Raw genomic sequence first — 22,851 nt, 5'->3', positions numbered from 1 at the left:
TACACAACATACTGTAGGGAAAAAGCTTCTGGCAGATCATGAGTCAGAAATATGTTTGGACATAATTTATTGCAGAAATGCACGTACTGACACTGAACCATCAGAAGGAGTGAGTTGCAGAAGCACTGAGTACTGGCTATTCCACATTTATCGAAACAGAATCACCAGAGGTCAGTGGGAGACACTATCATCAGTTCACAGCTGGGCAAAGTTTTTCAGCCGAAACTTTTTTTCTGAAAAATGCAGATCAAACAAAAACATTTTGCAAATTCATGTCAACCTCAGTGAATTGTTTCAGTTGAAATGAATAAAAGAAAATTGGAAGTGTCAAAATGGTTCATTTTGATGTCTTCAAAGTGAAACATTTAGATTTTTTTCAGGCTAGATTCCAGTGCCATTCACATGGCCAGATAAGGAAGCTGTGATACTGCTGCCCCCAATTTTGTCCACTATCCCACTGGTTAGGGCACTCACCTGGGACATGAGACACCTCCCACGCAGCCCCTGCTCTGGAATAAGAATAGTTTAGGACCTTGGGAATGTCTACAGATGTTCTAATCTGACCTCCTGATTGCAGTGTAGATATACTCACAGATTGTCAACAACAGGTCAGTGCTGGGATATTAGTCTCCATTCCAAAGCAGCAGGACAGCAGTGGTTTTAACTGTCATTTAAAAGTGAACAATTTAAACTAAAAAAGAAGAGGAGGACTTGTGGCACCTTAGAGACTAACCAATTTATTTGAGCATAAGCTTTCGTGAGCTACAGCTCACTTCATCGGATGCATTCAGAGTCTGTATTTTCCACTGAATGCATCCGGTGAAATGAGCTGTAGCTCATGAAAGCTTATGCTCAAATAAATTGGTTAGTCTCTAAGGTGCCACAAGTACTCCTTTTCTTTTTGCGAATACAGACTAACACAGCTGCTCCTCTGAAATTTAAACTGAGTATGTCATGTAATGGTTAAAGAATGGGATTAGGAGCCAGGACTCCTGCATTCTGTTTCCTGCTCTGCTGCTGGTTTGTGTAGAGTTCCTTTTTGTGCTGCATAGTTCTTCTCCAGGCCATTTCTTCTACTTGTAGAGGTGGGAATACTCCTCACCTAGCTCAAAGTGATGTTGAGAGGATTCATTACTCGTTTTTGACCGCTTTCTTCTGAGAATCTCAAAGCACATTAAAGTATTACCTAATTCTTTTGGTTGCTGCTCTTAACTCTAGTTGTTTTAGGCCTCCATTGTGACATAAACCAACATCACAGAAACTAATAGGTATTCTGTCACAGATGTTAATAAGTATCACGGGTTACTATTATGCATACTTCACTTTGTATCTTGGAACAATTTGCAACACTACTAAAAGATTGGCCTGATGCAAAGGTGAACAGTCAGATATTGGGAGCACTTGACTACAGCCAAATCCACTACCCTAGAAAAAAATTTGCTATGAGATTTTTAACAAAAGAATTCATGGATTATTATTTCATAGCAGCCGAGAGCATGCACAAGTGGTATAAAAACTTCCCACCCAATGCACCTTAATTCTGATCGCAACACTTCCTACCACTGGAGTCCTTGGTCTTTCTTGACTAGATCCTCCCAACTGTGCCACATGCTCTCTAAAAAATTCAACAACAGATTAGTATGAGCTTGCCAAGTACATCTGCTCTTGTGACCCAAACTTTGTTTTAAATCTGGATTTTCCCAGATTCGTGTTAAAATGACCCTTATCCCAGTGCACTTGCTACAATGATCAACCGCTCTGAGTAGAGTGACTACCTGATATAAAAGAGAAGCCACAGCTAGTTCTGAGATGGTAGCTGTCTTTTGATTGCCTGAATCATATAGGGTTGGTAGAACAAGAATGCATCTGGGTATGTAGGGAGCCAGAGTGGCTTCCCTCCAAACCAGAGGGTAAAGAGCCACCCTTGCAGCCTGAGTGGGCGGGGCCAGGCCAAGCTTCCGCCAATCCCAAGAAGGGGAAGGGTGGGACAGGAAGTACAAAGGGCGGGGCCCTCTGCCCAGTGAAGAGAGCACCAGGGAGGGAGACAGACACAGGCTGCTCCCTCGCGATCCTGCTGCTGACCCAGGCGAAACCCTGGGCAAGGAGGAGCCTGACCGGGAGGAAGGCCTGTGGCAACCAGGGCTGCCAGCCGCTGAACCAGACTTCGTCGAGGTGCTCCAATCCCTACCCACCAAAGAGGCGTTTGAGGGAGCCCCGCCTGAGAAGAAGACAGGACCTGACTCAAGCTCCGACCCTGGAGCGGAACCAGGCCCCACCCCCGGGCAGGACGGCCGGGAAATGGCGGGTCCCCCTCCTGACCTGGTGGACTTTAGCCGAGATCAAAGGGAGGATCCTACGCTCCGGTTTGCCTATGAACAGCTGGCCCGGGTGGATGGTGAGGTCGTGGAGGCGCAGCGCATCACCCAGTGGCCCAGGTTTGAACTCAACCACGAGAGGCTCTACCGTCTTGACCGAGACCCCCAGACCCAAGAGGTCCGGACCCAGCTCGTGGTCCCCCGCATCCATCGTTGGGCTGTCCTGAAGCTTGCACATGACATCCCGGCTGCCAGCCATTTAGGGCAGGAAAAAATGGCGGCCAGGGTCCTGGCCAGGTTCTTCTGGCCCGGCGTCCACCGTGAGGTGAAGGAGTATTGTGCGTCATGCCCGGACTGCCAATATGCAGCCCCGGCCGGGGTATGGAAGGCCCCCCTGGTCCCGTTACCAGTCGTAGGTGTGCCATTTGAGCGGGTAGCAATGGACCTGGTCGGGCCGTTCCCAAAAAGCAAGGCGGGCCATCAATACATCCTTGTCCTGATGGACTACAGCACCCGCTTCCCGGAGGCCATCCCCTTGAGAAGTATCACCGCCCGCACTATCGCTGCGGAGCTCGTGAAGATCTTCGCAAGGGTGGGCCTCCCACGGGAGATACTCACTGATCAAGGGACCAACTTCACATCTAAGCTGTTCCGCCAGGTATGTGCCCTATTGGGGATTAAGAAATTGCAGACCTCGGTCTACCATCCCCAGACTGACGGATTGGTCGAGCGGTTCAACCGGACCCTGAAGGGGATGTTGCGGTGTTTCCCCACCCAGGACCTCCGCCAGTGGGACCAGCTGCTCCCTCCTTTACTACTGGCGATTTGAGAAGTCCCACAGGCATCCACGAAGTTCTCCCCGTTCAAGCTCCTCTATGGGCGGCGACCCCGCGGGGTGTTGGACCTCTTGAGGGAGACTTGGGAACACAACCCGTCCACAACACAGGGTCTCTTGCAATATGTCTTACAACTGCAGGGGCGGCTGGCGCGGGCGGGCGAGCTCGTGAGGGAGAACTTAAACACCGCCGAAAGAGCCCAGGAGCAACACTACAATCGGGGCGCCCAGGCTTGATCATTCGGGCCAGGGGACCGAGTACTTCTCCTGCTCCCCTCGGAGGAATCAAAGCTTTTTGCCCACTGGCAGGGTCCGTATGAGGTCCTCCACCAGGTCGGGCCGGTAACTTATGAGATTCGGCAACCTGGTCACCGTAAGGAAAAGCAGATTTATCACGTAAACCTCTTAAAACCTTGGCAGGACCAGGAAGGGCTCCTAGTGGCCCCATATCCCCCCGAACCGGAACTGGGGCCCCAACCACCCGAGGAGTCGGATAATGGTGAACCCCAGCTAGCAGAGACACTCACCGTCGAGCAGCGAGAACAGGCCCTCTGCATTCCCCAAAACGTTCACCACAAAACCCGGGCGGACTACGCTCACCTACCATGTGATCCAGATGGAACCCGGGGTGGTGGTCCAAGAGACAACCCGGCCATTGCCTAGGTGAATGCAGGAGGCTGTAGAGGAGGAAGTACAGGCAATGTTGGAGCTGGGTGTTATTGAGCCCTCCCAGAGCGAGTGGCGGAGCCCCGTCGTCCTCATACCGAAGCCCGATGGGAGCCGGCGGTTTTGCATTGACTTCTGGAGGGTCAACGCCATCTCAAAATTTGACGCCTATCCGATGCCCCGCATCGATGAGCTCCTCGACTGGCTCGGGGAGGCCTGTTATATCACCACTTTAGATCTCACCAAAGGGTACTGGCAGATCCCCTTGGATCCCAGGTCCAAGGAGAAGACCGCGTTTGCCACCCCTTCAGGGTTATATCATTTCACCCGGATGCCTTTCGGCCTACATGGGGCCGCAGCAACCTTCCAGCGTTTGAAGGACCGGGTGTTGCAACTACACACGAAATACGCGGCGGCCTACCTGGACGATGTGGTCATCTATGGGAATAACTGGGAGGAACATCTTAACCAAGTAGCAGCAGTCCTCTGGGACCGCCGTGCAGCCAGGCTGATGGCCAACCCGAAAAAATGCCGAATCGGGCGGGAGGAAACCACTTACCTGGGGTACACCTTGGGCCGGGGACAGGTCCGCCCCCTCATCGGGAAGGTCCAAGCACTCCAGGAATGTCCGGTGCCGACCACGAAGAGGCAAGTGCATCAATTTTTGGGCTTGGCTGGTTATTACCGGCGGTTTGTACCCCACTTCGCAAGCATTACGACCCCGCTAACGGAGCTCTTGACCAAGGACAGTTCCCGCCGGGTGCATTGGTCCAAGTGCGAGACGGCCTTTCAAACTATCAAAGACCGGCTGTGTAGTGATCCAATACTCTTCAGCCCCGACTTTCATCATGACTTTATTGACCAGACAGATGCCTCAAGCGTTGGACTTGGGGCGGTCCTCTCGCAGGAGGTGGACGAGGAGGAACACCCAATTGTTTACCTCAGTCAAAAGCTGTTCCCCAGAGAACGGAACTACTCCGTCGTGGAGAAAGAGGCCCTAGCCGTTAAGTGGGCAGTCGATTCTCTCCGCTACTACCTCCTCGGGGGCCCCCTTTATACTGGTTACAGACCACGCACCCCTGAAGTGGCTTAATAAGATGAAGGACAATAATGCCAGGCTGATGCGATGGTATCTCGCTCTGCAGCCCTATGCTTTCACGATTCACCATCGGGCGGGACGAGACAACACCAATGTGGATTTCCTATCCCGCCTCGGAGAAGGTGAGGACGCCAGCTCCGAAGAGCGGGAGCTGGATTTGAGGGGTGGGGTATGTAGGGAGCCAGGGTGGCTCCCCTCTGAACCAGAGGGTAAAGAGCCACCCTTGCAGCCTGGGTGGGCGGGGCCAGGCCAAGCTTCCACCAATCCCCGGAAGGGGAAGGGTGGGACACGAAGTACAAAGGGCGGGGCCCTCTGCCCAGTGAAGAGAGCACCAGGGAGGGAGACAGACACAGGCTGCTCCCTCGCGATCCTGCTGCTGACCCAGGCGAAGCCCTGGGCAAGGAGGAGCCTGACCGGGAGGAAGGCCTGTGGCAACCAGGGCTGCCAGCTGCTGAATACCCAGAGGACCTGGAGGGGCCTGATGGCAGCCCGGGCCAGCATGAGTCCGATACCGAGGGGGAACGGGGGTGGTCCACAGTGGAATACGCAGACGAGATGGAGGGACCAGAGCTGCCCGCAGCGGAATACCCAGAGGAGATGGTGGGACCGGAGCGACCTGTCTGAGGGACCGGGTAAGAAGTAGCCCAGGGGCCCAACTACACCATGGGGTGGGTGTGTTTGGCAGCGGGCGTGGACGGCCCCGCTGACCCAGTGGCGGGACTTTTGCCTCCCGTCACTGCCAGGGCCCTGGGCTGGAACGCAGTGGAGTTGGGTGGGCCTGCGTTCTCCTACCCCGGTGCTCCCCTGCCTGAGGGGAGCACTACTGACTCGTGCCGGCACACCTTCCACGCTAATTCCCCAACGCCCGGAAGGTGTGGCTGAGGCCTGCCACGGAGACCATAGCTCTTCATCGCCCCTAGGGGCTCGGAGGACCGACACCTGTCACAGGGTATTTTTGTGGATTGTTGGTTTTAAAGCCAGACATATCCCGCTGGAGGAGATGTTTGTTTCCTGGGCAATTACTGCTATTGGAAAGGTGAGATGTTGTTGCAACAGAGCACCAAATTTCTACTTTATCCTTTTCCTAGACATGTTCAGGTCCTGGAAAGGAAAGGCTAGAATACTAATGCAGAGAGTTCTCAAAATAAGGTTGTGTCTAGTTTCACTTGTGTCTCAGGACAGATTATGGGAATCTGTCCTCATTTAGGACTGAAAGCCTGTTCTCTTGTCCCCCTCCCCCCCCATAAAACACGATTGTATCTGTACTGAGGTTTTTTTCTATTTCATATGTTTTTGTACAATGGCAGGAAGTAAGGCCCTATCTTACAGGAACAGGTGACCCCAGCAGAAACGCCATCACTTCCCCCTTTCATAATTCTACTTCTGCCTTGATCTGAGGTTTAAAGTTGACCCCTCAATGATCAGTTATTAAGGGTGAAAGCTAAGGACAGCTCTGGTAAGCATATTGTTAAGTTTGGATGTTTTATGCCCGACTGATATTGAGTGCGGGTGGGGCTGCAGCCTGGGAAAGAAAAGGAATAAAACAATGGTAACATTTGCAAAGTGAACAGGAATTATCAACAGGACACAGTGTTCTGTACTATGACTAGCAGAGCCACTGCAAGGTCCGGTCTCAGTGTGCTGAGACATGTTTGTGCAGGGGAGGAGGAGATAGGGTTGAGTAACGAATAACGGAGAAGAGGGGGAAAAAATACCAAAACCCAAACAAACAAGTTATATAGCACGCAGCACGCAGACTGGAGTTATCTGCTGCTGGGAGCGGATGGATATTTTCCATTGGGCACGGAGCCATTATGGTGTTATTACAAGGGCTTTATGGCTGGAGGTATTGCAACGGAGGTCTGTAAGGTTGGTTTACTTATTTCCTTCATTTTTAAGTCAGGGAAGAATCCTGCAACATGTTCTGGTTGGAGGGGGGAGTTCTGGTGCTGTGGCTGGCAGTGGCAACAGATATTCTTTATAAAACGTTACTCTGAAGTGTAAAATATTTTACAGAGCTATGCGGGGGGAGGGGGAGAATATGAGGTGCAAAGTAGAAAAACCCCAAATGCTTTCATAGAGTTTTAATCACAGAACTGAAGAAAGAAATCCTAGAGCTGAACAGGGCAATAAGAAAGAGAGCAGAATGGACAAAGATAGATGGACAAAGCTCTCCATGGGGGTGGGATGGGGGGGGGGCTCCACATACCAAAAAAAGAGGGGAGGGGAGAGGAAAGTCTTCAGCTTGCAGAAATTTAATTGGCTTTGGGGGAGGGTGTGAGAAGGGGAGTAGAACAACAACATCAAAAAAGCTCATTTATCTGAGTCTAGGGGCAAGGCGGGGGGTGGGGAGGAGCGAACACCAGCCTAGGTAACTTTGATGCTGCGCAAACCCCCCACCAATCCCCCTTCCTCAAAGAATCAAAACCCCAAGAGCTTTCAGACTGTTGCATTCAGAGAAATATTAAAATATTTCCGAGAAAGTTTAAATACCCTCCCTCTCTCCTTGGCAAAAAACTAAACTCTGAATAGTGCACAACGCCAAGTGACCCAAATGCAAGAAATAGGAAAAACAAAGCTGAGCCATGAAGTACAATCCCAAACTTTCCCAAAGTCTAGGGGTACTGCACACTCTAGCAGAACTACTCCTCCACAGGGCATATTTGGCCAGTGTCTCCCAGTGGGCGGTTTTCTAACACAAACTGAAAAGCAAAATAATAAAGGGCAGGTTGAAAAAACAGTTACGCTTTCCAGCTGTGGGAGGGCTTGATGATTTTAATGTACAAAGTGGTCAATTTCTGCAGAAATAAATATTTTACACAGGACTTCTTAAAGGAAATTCTCTTATCCACTCTGGGATTTTACACAATCCATTTTGACTGATTAAAAATCCATCCATCTATTGACCAGCATCCTGTTTACTTTTGATATTATTGGCCTAGCTAGCTAGAGAGCATGCTTTGTTTAAGTCCTTTTTTCTGAAACTGAAGACACCAAAGTCTTACCAAAATGTCACACCGAACGTGCAGCACTTTATATACAGTATGTTTCGTGTTCTGCTGAACGGATCTTGCAGTTTCTTAGTGATCCATAAGGTTTATTTTTGATTTACCGCTAACTCAGCAGTTCACTTCCTGACTGACAGGATGGCCTCATAAGTGCAATTACACTTTGGACGTATATAGTACTTTTCATTGGATAATCTGAAAGTGCTTGATGAAGAAAGGTCACTTTTATTATTGATTTGTAATGTGATAATGCACAGGGGCCTCAGTCACAGATCATTAGCTCTACTGTGCTAGGCACTGTACAAGCATATAACAGAAAGCTAGTCCCCACCCAGTTTACAGAAAAAGGAGGGACAGAAGTGATTTGCCCAGGGTCACAATGTGTTAGCGGTGCAGCGTTGCCAACTCTCATTTTGTCATAAGTCTCATTATCATTATTATTTTCCTTAAGCCCCAACTCCTGGTGTCAAGTAGATGTGGGATGATTTCAGCTTTCATTCTTAAAGAACAAGTATGTTTCTAGTCCTTGTGGCTGTAGAGAAAACTTCAAAATGTGACCCCCAGTATGCTCTAAAGGCTCAAAAAGCTGAACACCAAATCTATTATTTACATAACTGGGATTTTTAAAGCCAATCTCATGGTTTTTTGTGAGCCTGACTCATGATTTTTGAATATTTGGGGTTGGCAATACTGAGAACCAAAGTTTTAATCATGGCTGCTGCAATTCTGTAAATACGAAGGCAGGGGTGGGCAAACTTTTTGGCCTGAGGGCCGCATCGGGTTTCTGAAATTGTATGGAGGGCCAGTTAGGGGAGGCTTTGCCTCCTCAAACAGCCAGGCATGGCCAAGCCCCTGCCCCTTATCTCACCCCCCCGCTTCTTGCCCCCTGACAGCCATCCCGGGACTCCTGCCACATCCAACCCCCCCCGTTCCCTGATGGTCCCCCCGGGACCCCTGCCCCATCCACCCCCCAACTCTCTTTCCCCGACCGCCCCCGGACTCCCCGCCCCTAACTGCTCCCCGCCACCCCATCTAACCCCCCTTCTCCTTCCTGATTGCCCCCCGGGACCCCTGTTCCATTCAACCCCCCTGTTCCCGGCCCTCTGACTGCCCTGACCCCATCCACACCTCCAGCCCCTCTATCCAACCCCCCTGCTCCTTTCCCCCTTACTGCGCTGCCTGGAGCACCGGTGGCTGGTGGTGTGGCTGCACCAGGACAGGTAGCTGTGCCGTGCAGCACAGAGCACCGGGTCAGGCCAGGAGCTCAGAGCCCCGCCACCCAGAGTGTTGCACGGGCAGCGCGGTGCACTCAGGCTGCGGGGGAGGGAGAACAGCAGGGGAGGGGCCAGGGGCTAGCCTCCCGTGCCAGGAGCTCAGGGGCCAGGCAGAATGGTCCCATAGTTTGCCCACCTCTGTACTAAGGGTACATCTACATTTAAAATGCTACACAGGCATAGCTGTGCCACTGTAGCACTTCAGTGTAGACATTGCCTATGCCGACGGGAAGTGTTCTCCTGTCGGCATGAATAAGCCACCTCCTCGAGAGGTGGCAGCTAGGGCAATGGAAGAATTCTTCCGTCAGCCTAGCTCTGTTGACACTGGGAGTTAGGTCGGCTTAACTACACCACTCAGGGGTGTGGATTTTTCATGCCCCTGAACAATGTAGTAAAGCAGACTTAATTTTCTACTGTAGACCAGGCCTAAGACACACTGCCTCCACCACACCAGTCTTCATTTTCTGGTTTTGGCCAAGCAGGCTACTGCAGGAGAGAAAGCTCTAACGTTGTATTTAGCCACTTTCGCTTGAGAACTGCTGCATCCCAAAAAACGTGTTCGCATTTGACCAGAAGCACGTTACACAAAAAATGAGGTGAAGAGATGAGATCGGCAGTCTTGAGGCTGTGTTACAAAATCTCCTCTGGCAGCGTCTAGTGACTGGAGAGGTTCCTCAAAGCCAAACCACTAGCTGAAGATGTTCTCAATATGAACTTGGTGCTTTTATTAGCAGATCTGGAGGAATGGTGGAGAGGAAAAAAAACTCTATACCTTTTAAGGGGACAACCATCTTCCCAAATGGAGAGGAAGTAGAGTCCATTCTGGAGGTTAAAATTGGCACCTTCCCAATCCCCTGAGAAGTATCTTTCTTCAACCCTTTCTTCAGGAACTTTCTACAGCCCTTAGACACTGGAGTGACGTGGGTCCCTTCACCCCCATTCCTTTGTTCGAAACAGTGCTACATATTTTTGGACGCTACAGCAGCCTTTTACAATTGGAAATTTTTGGCAGCATGATCAGGAAGGCCTGCCAGGAAGCCAGTTCCAAGACAACAGCATTCAGCAACAAATCTTCCTTTCAGTCCTTGGCTGGTTGGGAAAGTATTTCTCTCCACCTCTTAGCTCAGCTGTGGCTGGTCAGCAGGTCTGAGTGTTTGAACCCAATGTTTGAGCCTGATACATAGTCAGGAGCTAGTAAGAGCTCTGGACATGGTGGTGAAAAATGAAAACAGAATTGATATATGTATTCTAGGGAGGATTACAAGTGGCCCAGGGGGAAAAAGCCCTGAAAACTTTCCATATGAAATGGGTCCCTCCTTCTCTGATGGGATTTTTTCTTCATCAGTGGAAGATCTTCACTCTAGGCAAAGTTTCACTACAAACAGAAACACAGTTCAAACACAGCAAGTGCATGGAAACAGTCTGGGTTCTTTTCTATTACACTTATAAATGGTTTCAGAGTAGCAGCCGTGTTACTCTGTATCTGCAAAAAGAAATGGAGTACTTGTGGCACCTTAGAGATGAACAAATTTATTTGAGCATAAGCTTTCGTGAGCTACAGCTCACTTCATCAGATGCATTCAGTGGAAAATACAGTGGGGAGATTTATATACACAGAGAACATGAAACAATGGGTGTTACCATACACACTGTAATGAGAGTGATCAGGTAAGGTGAGCTATTACCAGCAGGAGAGCTGGGGGGAAAAAACCTTTTGTAGTGATAATCAAGGTGGGCCATTTCCAGCAGCTGACAAGAACGTCTGAGGAACAGCCGGGGGATGGGCGGGGGGAATAAACATGGGGCAATAGTTGGAACTAACCTGCAAACTGAACACCATCAACCCAGGCCTGAACAAAGACTGGGAGTGGATGGGCCATCACACAAAGCAAAACCATGGAGTTTTACTAATTCAGCGTTCACCAGCAACTGATACAAAACCCACAACCTCAACTGTCTCAACCTAATGACACATTTTGCTTCCTCATTCTTGCCACCCCAATTATGGTGTACTTTTGCAAGAGTGTAGGAGCAGTCTCATCTGTTTAGATACTTACTCTGGTCATAAGACCTAGATTTTGCTGCAAACTTTAGGTTAGAATCAACTCAGTTTCAGAGTGAAACTGTCAATCCACCCCCATCCCCAAGTTTTGCCTCATTTGATGTCATAACTACTGTACAGGATTGAAATAACTTCATGCAAATACATACTAAAGAACCTTTTGATGGCCCTACTGAGAGTTGCTAATGAAACATGCAACCATGTGGCATTCACTCCAAAACTAGATACATTTTCTTGCAAATATTTTGAAGAGTTGTAATTGTTACATTATCCGACCAAATAAACTGTCTGCTTTACTGCTAGTTTTGATCCACACTGAATCTTTTAAGGGTTGGACATCTGGTAATCCTCTTTAAAAAAAATCTTATTGGCAGCAGTATGGCAGAGTGTATGGAAGGGGCTGAGGGAGAACCTGTAGCCATTTGGGTTAACCCAAAACCTGTTAAATAGGTTCAGAATTGAGATTAGTTCCCGGGCATAGTTCAAGAGCAAACAAGAAACAACAAGTCCAGCATGTGAGGCTTTCAACATTACAAAAAGCATGAATTTTATAGCACCTACACGTGTTCTGCATACGTCATGGAAAATCTAGAAAGCCCTCAAAAGCTCAGTCTCAGGCTTTGTCATGATATGAAACAGAGGTAACAGATGGAAGCAGGAGGAAGGCTACAGTAAGATAGTTATGTAGTTGCTCAGTTTAGGAACATGCCCCTTTTAGCAGTTCAGTTAAGGTCTTTGGGTTATTTTTTATGAGAGATAGAAGAAGTGTGTAAAATACATTTTGGAGATTCCAAGTGTTTCTAGTTATTCCTGATATTCTGTAGGGTCGTTTACCAACCTCCCCTTCCACATCATGAAGTGGATCTTCCAGGTCTTCCACTAATGGGAACAATTCTGCATTTAAAAAACAAGTCAGTCTTCTTTCTTTGCCCAGTCACATTTGTTGCTTGTACTAAAATGCTAATCTTGCCTCAGGTTTCAGAGTAACAGCCGTGTTAGTCTGTCTTTGCAAAAAGAAAAGGAGTACTTGTGGCACCTTAGAGACTAACCAATTTATTTGAGCATGAGCTTTCGTGAGCTACAGCTCACTTCATCGGATGCATACCGTGGAAACTGCAGTAGACATTATATACACACAGAGACCATGAAACAATACCCCCTCCCACCCCATTGTCCCGCTGGTAATAGCTTATCTAAAGTGATCATCAAGTTGGGCCATTTCCAGCACAAATCCAGGTTTTCTCACCCTCTGCCCCCCCCCCCCCCAAACTCACTCTCCTGCTGGTAATAGCCCATCCAAAGTGACCACTCTCTTCACAATGTGTATGATAATCAAGGTGGGTCATTTCCAGCACAAATCCAGGTTCTCTCAGTGAGGAAAAGTACTCCTTTTCTTTTTGCAATCTTGCCTCAGACTCTCCCACCACTGAGCCAAACTCATCATCTGCAAAGCGGGCCACATGCAGTGTGGGCTTCGTTACCCCTACGAGTTTTCTTGAGCAGTCTAGGCAAGGTGTGCACTTACTCTGTGCATCTGGGGTTCTTTTTGTCCATTCCATAGTCCTTCAGTGCCAAGTGTCCAATGCCCCCCATCAAAGAAAAAAAATTAGGAAGTGCTTTCATTAACACCTCTAGATTCTTCTGGTCTCACTCTTGACATGGCTGCCACTGAAATAAGATCCCTCTCTGAAGTTGTAGGCTGCTCCTCCTGGGCCCTGACAAATTGCTGTTAACTGACTGACCATCAGTGCCTAATCAGAGACCTATGCTCTTCCTTTGAATCCCTGAACTGTGATTTTTTTAAAAAAATGGATTTAAGAGTTGACACACCCTGAAGATAACTTATCGGGTAAGAGCATCAAAATCAGATACCACAGCACTCATAAAAATAGTCACATTGTGACTGATTTTAACAAGCAAAAGTCTTATTTTTATAATAGAGTTTGTAATATATTATAGGTTTCAGAATAGTAGCTGTGTTAGTCTGTATCCACAAAAAGAACAGGAGTACTTGAGGCACCTTTGTTAGTCTCTAAGGTGCCACAAATACTCCTAATATATTATACACACCCAGCCCTATGAAAGAAGGCTGCTGAATGAGCCACTTCTCTGCTTTCTAGAGCCCAGCCATCAAGGAAAAACAGGGTAAAATATGTGTTTGGAAATTAGGTGCTGTGTTCTACTCAGATTACTTCCAAATCAGGATCACGGCATTGACATTGATGTGAAAATCATGTGAAAATGATGTGAACAGAAAATGCAGGCTTTGAAAACAAAACTAACATGGCTTTGACTCACTACCTCAAACACTTTCTGTTTGTGCAGTTAAACCTTTAGGATTGTACAGCAGGATAAAAGATTAGAGCAGCAAGATATGAAAAGGACCTATTAGCTCAAATCCACCTCCTTGCCATAGCAGGATACATTCCCCTAACAGAGAATATATCTGAGACCACCACCTACTGAGGTGACTAGAGGAGCCACCTCACCCTAGATGCTACGAGGGCCCACTAAACTATGCAGGAGCTTCTAGGATGCTAACTGATCTCCAGATTCAGGAACTACTCTGGGAAGTGAGGATGCAAGGTTTTAAAATGAGTGATGAGAATCTTTAACTCATGTATCTTTGGAGATTAATAGGGAGTGAAGCAGCGTTAACAGATGGTTGATAGCAATTTTCATATGCTGGTCTGGAAACTGGTTTCAAGAGGTTTTTTTTAAAGTGACTTACTTAAACACTGCCTTAAATACACTAGCAGATTAATAAACCAGTTATTGAAATAGTTTTGCTAGCAGATGTGAAGATATCAGAAAGTACTGTAAATGTAACAAATACATTGTGTAATCACTGGGCTGGATGTAGTTGCATTTGTTATTGTCAATTAATTTTGTGCTGAAGTTTGAACACACTTCTGAAAGCAAAAGTTTGTTCCAGTACATTTCCACCCCCTGCTGCTGAGGTTACACAGTTAACCACTGATATTTTTAACTCATGCTACAAAACAAATTATAAACAAAAAACTGCTGCTGCCTTTTTCCTGTTTGCAGACTGTGATGCAGGAAAGAGTCTGGTAACTGTCAAATAAGAAAAGTGAGAAGGGATAAGAAATGCCAAATAAGGCCCTAAACTATGGATACCATCAGGCAAACTTATTTTCTGATCCTGGTCACAGAGCTATCTAAAAGTTACAATATATGAGGTCTAAAAAACAAAAGCTACTAGCTACAGCTATTCACACTGAGGAAAATTAATTCGTGTCAAAAGCCTGTCACTGAGGAGGCTCTGCCCCAGGACACTTCACATTCAGGCATTTTAAGCGCTCTAGAAAAAAGAAAAGGAGTACTTGTGGCACCTTAGAGACTAGCCAATTTATTTGAGCATAAGCTTTCATGAGCTACAGCTTACTTCATCGGATGCTGTAGCTCACGAAAGCTTATGCTCAAATAAATTGGTTAGTCTCTAAGGTGCCACAAGTACTCCTTTTCTTTTTGCGAATACAGACTAACACGGCTGTTACTCTGAAACCTAAGCACTCTAGTACATTCCGGTATGAGATCTCTGCCACTTTGCCCATATTTCTAAGTGGGAAGGAGATCTGGAAGAAGGGGAGAACGATTGTTTATATGAATAGAAGTGTTAGAATAATGAACCATTAATGTGATTAAGGGTCTATGTTTATTTGCTTGTTTACTCAGCATTCTCTACATAAAGCAGAAGTCTCTGCAAAACAGAGTTTTCTCCCTTAAGTTATATTTTCTATATTGGGAGGGTTTCTGTGCAGATATTTAGTCATTTATGGATGTTCTCCTGGTGAAGCTTTATACTATAAACTTGCAGTTTGATGGTGATAGGCATAACTATTTATATGAAGAGGGTACATTGAATATGAAATAAAATTGTTGAACTATGCAGAAGGAAAGAAATGTTAAAGTTCTACATGGCTTTTACTAGACTTTTGCAAAACACTCAGCTAGAATGCTTTCTTGTCACTGTAGCTTTAGAATTTGCCTACATTGATAGTGAGGTTGGTAAGCCACAGTGTTCATATTTGTTTGTACAACAATTAGTAGAGCTAGGCTCCAGTCTACATTAGGGACTTTGGAATAGTACCCAATCGCTCTCTTTCCTTAATTTAGATTACAGTAGCATCCAGAGTCAGGACTTGAAGCCACTAACATCTGTTATTCAGCTTCTGATACTAACATCTGTGATCTCAGTGTCTCCATCAGTAACATGGAGATGATGCTCTCACACTTTCACAGGGATATAGTGAGGATCAGCTAATGCTTACCATATGCTTTAAGATGGGGAGCACCATATATGTGCTATTGAGATGCCATGAGACCATCCCCCAATGAGGGAAAAACTGTCCCCCTGCCTTCGTATGGCTTACATTGAGAGAGGATTGGGTATCATTTTAGTCTTTATGGAAAGCTATTTTGAGATTTTCTGCATAGTTGGTCTGTTTGGTACAGAGATGTGTATAAAGCAGCGGTTTCCAACCATTTTTCATTTGCGGACCCCTAAAAATATTTGAATGGAGATGCAGACCCCCTTTGGAAATCTTAGTCTGCAGACCCCCAGAGGTCGACAGACCACAGATTAAAAGCCACTTGGTAAAGCATACAGTTAAAGCTTTGATAAAGTTAACATACTTCAGCACTTCATTTTCAGTATTACATGGGATTCATAAATCTACAGTACTACTTTGGTAGTTGACTGAATTTTAAAATCAGATTCCAGCCTAGAGAGAAACTACAGTCCCAAAGTGCTACACTTACACTAAACTGAATTAACATGAGTGCGTAATGAAAATGCAAGTCTTAGCCCTCCACAATAGAAGTAGAGTCTTTTTAAGAAGACAAAGAGATAAGTGGCTTAGGGTTCCTATCCAGAAAATAAGATTTCACATAGCTGCTAGCCAGTGAAAGCTCAGATTTCTGAGCACTAGTGTCATGGAGGCCATTCTGAAGTTCAAAGGGATTTTCTTAGTTTCCAACTGCCACAGAAATCTGCCTGAGACATTTGCAGCTATCTACAACAACTAACTCTCAGGTCGGGAGTCTGACCAGCTTTTTCAGTGTTGTTAATCATGGGCTTACTGGGGATGTCATTGAAAGGATTGTCACAAACACCTTCAGTATTCTTGTATGGAAATGGATTATTCTTCCACAGCTAACCAATCAGTAGTTAGATAGTGAAGAACTGCAGAGAAGCACCAGACCAAAAAAATTAGATCTCATGGCAAGCAGCTCCATTTTGTTACAACCATTCTCCTGACGTAACCAGCATATTTGTCAAGCAGGCATGGGATGGACTTTTTGTGGAAAAAGGGCAGCAGAAAAGGCCCTCCTCTCTCAACAATTGTGTTTTACCTTTCTTTCTCTTCCTGTTCTAGGCCAACTACCTCCTCTTCTAACTATTACCTTCTCTTCCTTTATTCACTCAGAACTTGCCAAAGGAAATTATAGAAAGCTGAAAAGACTGAAGTCTATAACAGTTGAGAGAAGCCAGGAATAACCCTTAGAGAAAACTAGAGAGTTCTTTCCCCATCTGTTTTTCTAGCCCAGTTCACCTGCGGGATTCTGTGATGCGCAAGTGAGATGCAGTAGTTTGTTATACATTCTAAGAGACTCCCCCCCTTACTCTTTTAGGAATTTTAAATAGATGAATAATTAGTTAAGTGAAGGAGCCTGCTGGCCTTGGAGAAGTAAGGTTGGTTGAATTCTTACCAGGAAGGAACAAAGGTCAGAACAGGAGCATGAAGCAGGCGGTAGTGATGTACTCAGTAAGGGAAGAATTTAGTGTTAATCAAAAGTAGTTCCATTAACATCAGCGAAATGAAGTTAATCTGGATTTCAATGTTATAATCAAAGCAGAATTAATCGGTTTCCAAGCAGTTGGGAAGTTAGGATGTGGTTGCTACATGCTACAGGAGAACTCTTAAGAAGCAGGGTTCCTAAGAATGACTGAGATTTTATCTTTGTATTTATAGTTGTTCATTAGTTGGGGCTGTGGTGTTTTCTGACACTGCCAGAGACTTCAGGTCACCATGACTGACCAATCCTTGGAAAACATTAGAAGAACTGAATATATCTGCATAACAGAATCCCAAGAAGCAGGTGCGACAGTTCTTGGGGTTGGTGGGCTATTATTGCCACTTTGTCCTCAACTTCTTACTGCTCGCGGCCCCGTTATTGAGCTTCTGAAGAACAGCCCCCAATAAATTTCACTGTATGGAAGATTGCATCTGAGCCTTCCAGGCACTTATAAACTGCCTGTGCCAAGAACATGTGCTGTTCAGCCCTGTCTTCTCTTGAGAGGTTCATCCTCCAAACAGATGCCTTGGAGGTGTGGCTGGGAGTGCTCCTTTCCCAAGAAGTTCAGAGGGTGGAGCACCCCATTATAGGAGGCCCTCACTGTCAAGTTGACTGTAGATACCTTGCGGTATTATCTGCTGGGAGCCCCTTTTACACTAGTGACTAACCATACCCCATTGAATTGGCTGCATACTACAAAAGAGACCAAGTACCATGAGGTGGTACTTGACCTTTCAACGATTCACCTTTTCAGTTTGACATCAAGCTGATAAGACACCCCTAAATGCAGATTTCTTTTCCAGGGTTGGGGAAGGGAAAACTGCCATCTCCAATGCCTCAGAGATTGACTTAAGGGGTGTGTTTGTGTAATGAGATGTAGTGGCCTCATTTTGTCCATTAATTCACTGTGTTGGACGCGGTTAGCCCCGCCCCATCCCACTCGCAGGAACCATAAGGGCCAGGCTCTGCAGCTCTGCAGTTGAGGTCAGACCAAGGAAAGAGTCTGAAGTCCGTTCCAAGGAGCCGAACTACCTGTGGAGCCCACGACTGGCTGGGGCAGGTGACAACACTCATAAGCCAGCCTGGAGAGAAGGCAAGCCTTGGCCCCAGGAGACAGAGGAACCCAGAGGGAGCTGCTCGGCGTGGAGACAGGGAACCAGGTCCCAGCGGTTGTGGAGCAACCCAGCCAGACACCGGTAGGAAGCAGCCCAAGTAAACGAGACACTGGACCTGTTGCATTGCCAAGACTTGAGCCAGCAACCTCCAGCAGGTGACTGGACTAGATGACCTCGTGAGGTCACTTGCAGTCCTACAAGTCTATGATTCTATGATTCTTTGTTTCCCCATCAGCCCAGCTTCAAGGGCCCTAGGCTGGGACCCAGTGGAGCAGTATGGGCCAAGTTCCCCCTATCCTTTCCCCCACACTCAAGGTTGGATGAGCACTAACCCCTAGGCCAAAGGGCCTGAGCTAGTGACTGTGTTTGCTCAGCCCACACCCAGAAGGTCTGAGCCTTTGACTATTTATCAGTTTAACAAGGGATGGGCAAACTTTTTGGCCTCAGGGTCACATTGGGGAATAGAAATTGTATGGCGGGCCATGAATACTCATAAAATTGGGGTTGGGGTACCAGAGGGGGTAAGAGCTCTAGGGTGGGGCTGGGGATGAGAGGTTTGGGGTGCAGGAGGATGCTCCGTGCTGGGATCAAGGGGTTTGGAGAGCAGGAGGAGGATCGGGGTGCGGCAGGGAGTTGGGGTGTGGGGAGAAGCTCAGGAGCGCAGGCTCCGAGGAGCGCTTCCCTCAAGCCGCTCCCAGAAGCAGTGGCATGTCCCTTCTCCAGCTCCTACGTGTGGAGCAGCCCCCCACCCTCAGAGTGGGGCCACACAGCTGCTTCCGGGAGCTGCATGGTGCAGCCCTCAACCCTGCACCCCGGAGTGGGGCCAGGACTGGATATCCCAGGCATTTCCACAAAACTACTACTATTAATGATAATAGTGTGCTTTCTATTTTTATTTTTGCTATTTTAACCCTTTGGAGACTCCAAATATATTTATATGTTGACCTTGACATTCATTTGGATGTGAGTCAGGAAAATGCAAGTATGCTAAGGAATAATGTGTGATTTTTACTATAAAACACATCAGTATAGGAGTTATTGTGTCTATATACCATTGGCCTCTACTGGATAAAGTTAGAACCGTTCAGCCGTGTGTCATAGACCCTGTATTGCTAAAGGATAATCTCATTTGGTTGATATGACAGAGGCCTCTGCTTTTTGAACAAGAAGATCTAAGAACTTTCCGTTCTTGCTACTGTGAAATTCCAAGTAGCCACGTTTCAATTTCATGCTTAAAAATAGGTAAGAATAGACTTGAGGGGTTGTTTGTTTTTTTCAGTTATTCTTGCCTGTTTTGTTCAGGATCAGGGCTATTATTAGTAGAAAAGAGGATTTTCTAAAAATCTTTAATGTAAGATTTGCTGGTGTGATGGGGATGTTCACTCCACACCAGTACTAATGGGGTTAAAGCTAGCAGAAAAGGCCAATTAGCCATAAGCTGCACCTGCTGGGGATCTAAGGGGCAATGCTGCTAACTGAGAATGAAGCTCACCAGGGCAGGAACAGGTGAGGCTTCTATAAAGCCTAAGAGTTGAGGCTAACTGCTGGCTGCAGTCACACTCCTTAATGCGAGGTAGAGCCCATTTAAATCAAAACCCAAACCCAAGTCAACCCTATTGAAGTCCTGGGAAAGAGCAGTAAAGGCAGAGAGTACAGAGCTGAACTGCTGGTTTGAAGGTCCTTGGATTGGAACCCAGAATACAGGGTGGACCTAGGTTCCCCTGGAGGCGACTCAAGGAACCTTACTCCTCCAAACCTTGTCAACGTTCTGTGCCAGAAGCTTACTTCTACTTTAGTGAAGGTTCATTAGCTCTGTATAGGCCAGGGGTGGACAAACTGTTTGGCCTGAGGGCCACATCAGGGAATAGAAATTGTATGGTGGGCCATGAATGCTCACAAAATTGGGGTTGGGGTGACAGAGGGGGTAAGGGCTCTGGGGTGGGGCTGGGGATGAGGAGTTTTGGGTGTAGGAGGGAGTTCTGAGCTCAGATTGAGGGGTTCGGAGGGTGGGAGGGGGATCGGGGCTGGGGTAGGGATGGGGGAAGGGGTGCAGGTTCCAGCTGGGGTTGTGGGCTCTGGGGTGGGGCTGGTGATGAGAGGTTTGGGGTGCAGGAGGATGCTCTGTGCTGGGATCAAGGGAGTTGGAGAGCAGGAGGGGGATCAGGGCTGGGGCAGGGATTTGGGGTGTGGGGAGAGGCTATGGGGTGCAGGCTCCGAGGGGCGCTTACCTCAAGCGGCTTCCCGGAAGCAGTGGCATGTCCCTTCTCCAGCTCCTACACGAGAAACTGCCCCAACCCTCGGAGAGGGGCCATGAGGCTGCTTCCAGGAGGTGCGTGGCATGGCCCACAATCTGGCACCCTGGCTGAAGCACCGGAGCGGGGCAAGCCCCAGACCCCGCTCCCCAGCGGGAGCTTGTGGGCAGGCTTAAAATGGCTTGTGTGCCAGAACCGGCCCAAGGGCTGTAGTTTGCCTATCCCTGGTATCCATAGGCTGTCCCTTCCCCACAAATCTCCCCAGTGCCTAAATAATTTAATCCAGACAGGTTCTGCTGTCTGATTGCAGATAGTGGGTCTGACCAGCACAGGGGTATACTTCCTATGTCTACTTCTACACCATGGATCCATCCTTCGATGTGACAAGCTATACGTGTTTTAGTTTGGCAATCATCTGTGTGACAGCGGTTGAAGGAAGGCATAACTTCACAGCAACCTGTGCCAGCACAGTGATAGAATTTCTATAAAGGGCCCCATTACTGTGATTTCGGAGTGGCTCACAATCGTTATTGTAGTGAACCTCATAATACCCCAGTGAGTTAGGGAAGTACTATTAGCCCCATAGCACAGATGGGAACTGGTGAATTGCCCAGTGTCAGACAGGAGAGCTGTGGTAGAGCAGGAGATTGAACCTGTGTCTGCCAAATACAAGGCTAGCCCTGGAACAACTGGATCGTCCAGCCTTACGCTTTTGGCTTGTGTATAAAAATGAATGTATCTTCCTTGTTGGGAAAGCTTTACAATATTTTTTAATTTTTAAAAATGGAAATTATAGTGAATTGTGAAAATCAGACCTCTTTTAAAAATGGCCGGTAGTTCTACCAGACAGAGACTGAATAATGCTGCATCATTAATGAAACATTGAGCTTGCCTAAAATGAAAATGAGTGGTTTCTATGATACCAATAGGGGAAAAAAATTAAATAACACAGATATCTGGGGTTTTATTAGCTAAAAATATAGAGACACAAACACAAAATGAATATGATGGTAATCCTCAAAACTATGAATGTACTGGCTTTCAAAGAAAGAATGAGACAAAGTCACTTGACATGGTATACATCTTCAAAGTACATTAGGACCAGCACAGAGGACGCAGACCTGAGGTCTCTAAATCAGTGGTTCCCAAACTTGTTCAGCCGCTTGTGCAGGGAAAGCCCCTGGTGGGCCATGCCAGTTTGTTTACCTGCTGCGTCCACAGGTTCTGCCGATCGCACCTCCCAGTGGCCGTGGTTCGCTGCTCCAGGCCAATGGGAGCTTGGGAACCACGGCTCTAAATCAATAGTCTTCATTTTCAGCAGAACAGTTGTGATTTCTCTTTGATAAAAGGATACCTAGGTGCGACAGCTATATTTTATTAATTCAGAGGATCATTTAGAGACTGGGAGCAGGAGGAAATTTTAGTACAAAAATGTTAATATAATATATGGTTGTAGGAATTTTGTTAATTGAACCTTCTGATCTGCTTGCAGCATGCAAGCCAATAATGTGTATTGAGGCAGGTTTTATTGTTTTTATTTCCTGATAACAGCATGCTTTTTTGTTCTCTCGTTAATAGTCTGTATTTGTATAATGGTCTTATGCTGTAGATTTTATTTTTGGGAGTTTATGTCTAAGGTAAGGCTTGGGAGGTGGATAGATTAGATTTGTAATGACATGAAATTCTGGGCGTTTCTGTATCTGTGGTGAAATTCACACATCAGTGTGCAGGGGCTCTGGCACCTTCCTCATTCCCGTACAACAGAAGCGCAGTCTTTGTACTGTGTGGCAGACGGCCTACTATGAACAGAGGGCCTCCACATCTTCTCTGTGTGTTTTAGCAGGGCTCCTATGCCACTTCCACACAGCCCAGCACAGAAGAGGCCTAAAGTGAGGGCTGCAAACCCCCAACAGGGGTCATCATGTCATTCCAGCATAGGGCCCAGAATAGCTGCTGAACAGAGGCTGCAGAGCTATTCTATTTTATATAGGTTCTGATACCCTACACCCTGCTCATGTGTTGGGGTGGATTCTCTAACCCTCAAGCACCATATATAAGCCCCTTCATTTTCAGTTTAAACCGATTTTTACCAAAAAAATTCCCAGGTTTCAGAAAAAGGATTTAGTTTTTTCTGATTTTCACCCTACTTTTGCATCATTCCAATATATAAAAATAACTTGTTTTATTAGGAAAATACAATCCATTGTGTGAGATCTATGTATTATAATACATTAATCTGTGAGTACGTGCAAAGCTGCCTGTTGAAGTAAGGCTATGTATTAGTTTAGAACAGAGGTGGGCAAACTACGGCCCATGGGCCGGACCATCCTGCCCGGCCCGTGAGCTCCCTGCCGGGGAGGCTAGTCCATGGCTCCTCCCCTGCTGTCCCCCCTCCCGTGCAGCTA

The 22,851-nt window shown here is 47.0% G+C and overlaps 1 protein-coding gene across 1 annotated transcript in view; it reads left to right on the top strand.

The window, feature by feature from the left end:
* Nucleotides 1-6,463: 6,463 nt before the first annotated feature.
* The window catches only part of LOC125623683 (N-acetyllactosaminide alpha-1,3-galactosyltransferase-like), a 69,744-nt gene continuing 53,356 nt past the window's right edge, over nt 6,464-22,851 (top strand). The window contains 1 exon segment of the mRNA XM_048823408.2: nt 6,464-6,784. The gene's annotated coding sequence lies outside the window, so the exon portion shown is untranslated.

This window comes from Caretta caretta, chromosome 16, assembly GCF_965140235.1.
Source record: "Caretta caretta isolate rCarCar2 chromosome 16, rCarCar1.hap1, whole genome shotgun sequence".
Taxonomy (NCBI): Eukaryota; Metazoa; Chordata; order Testudines; family Cheloniidae; genus Caretta; species Caretta caretta.
This window is presented reverse-complemented; position numbering and strand designations above follow the sequence as displayed.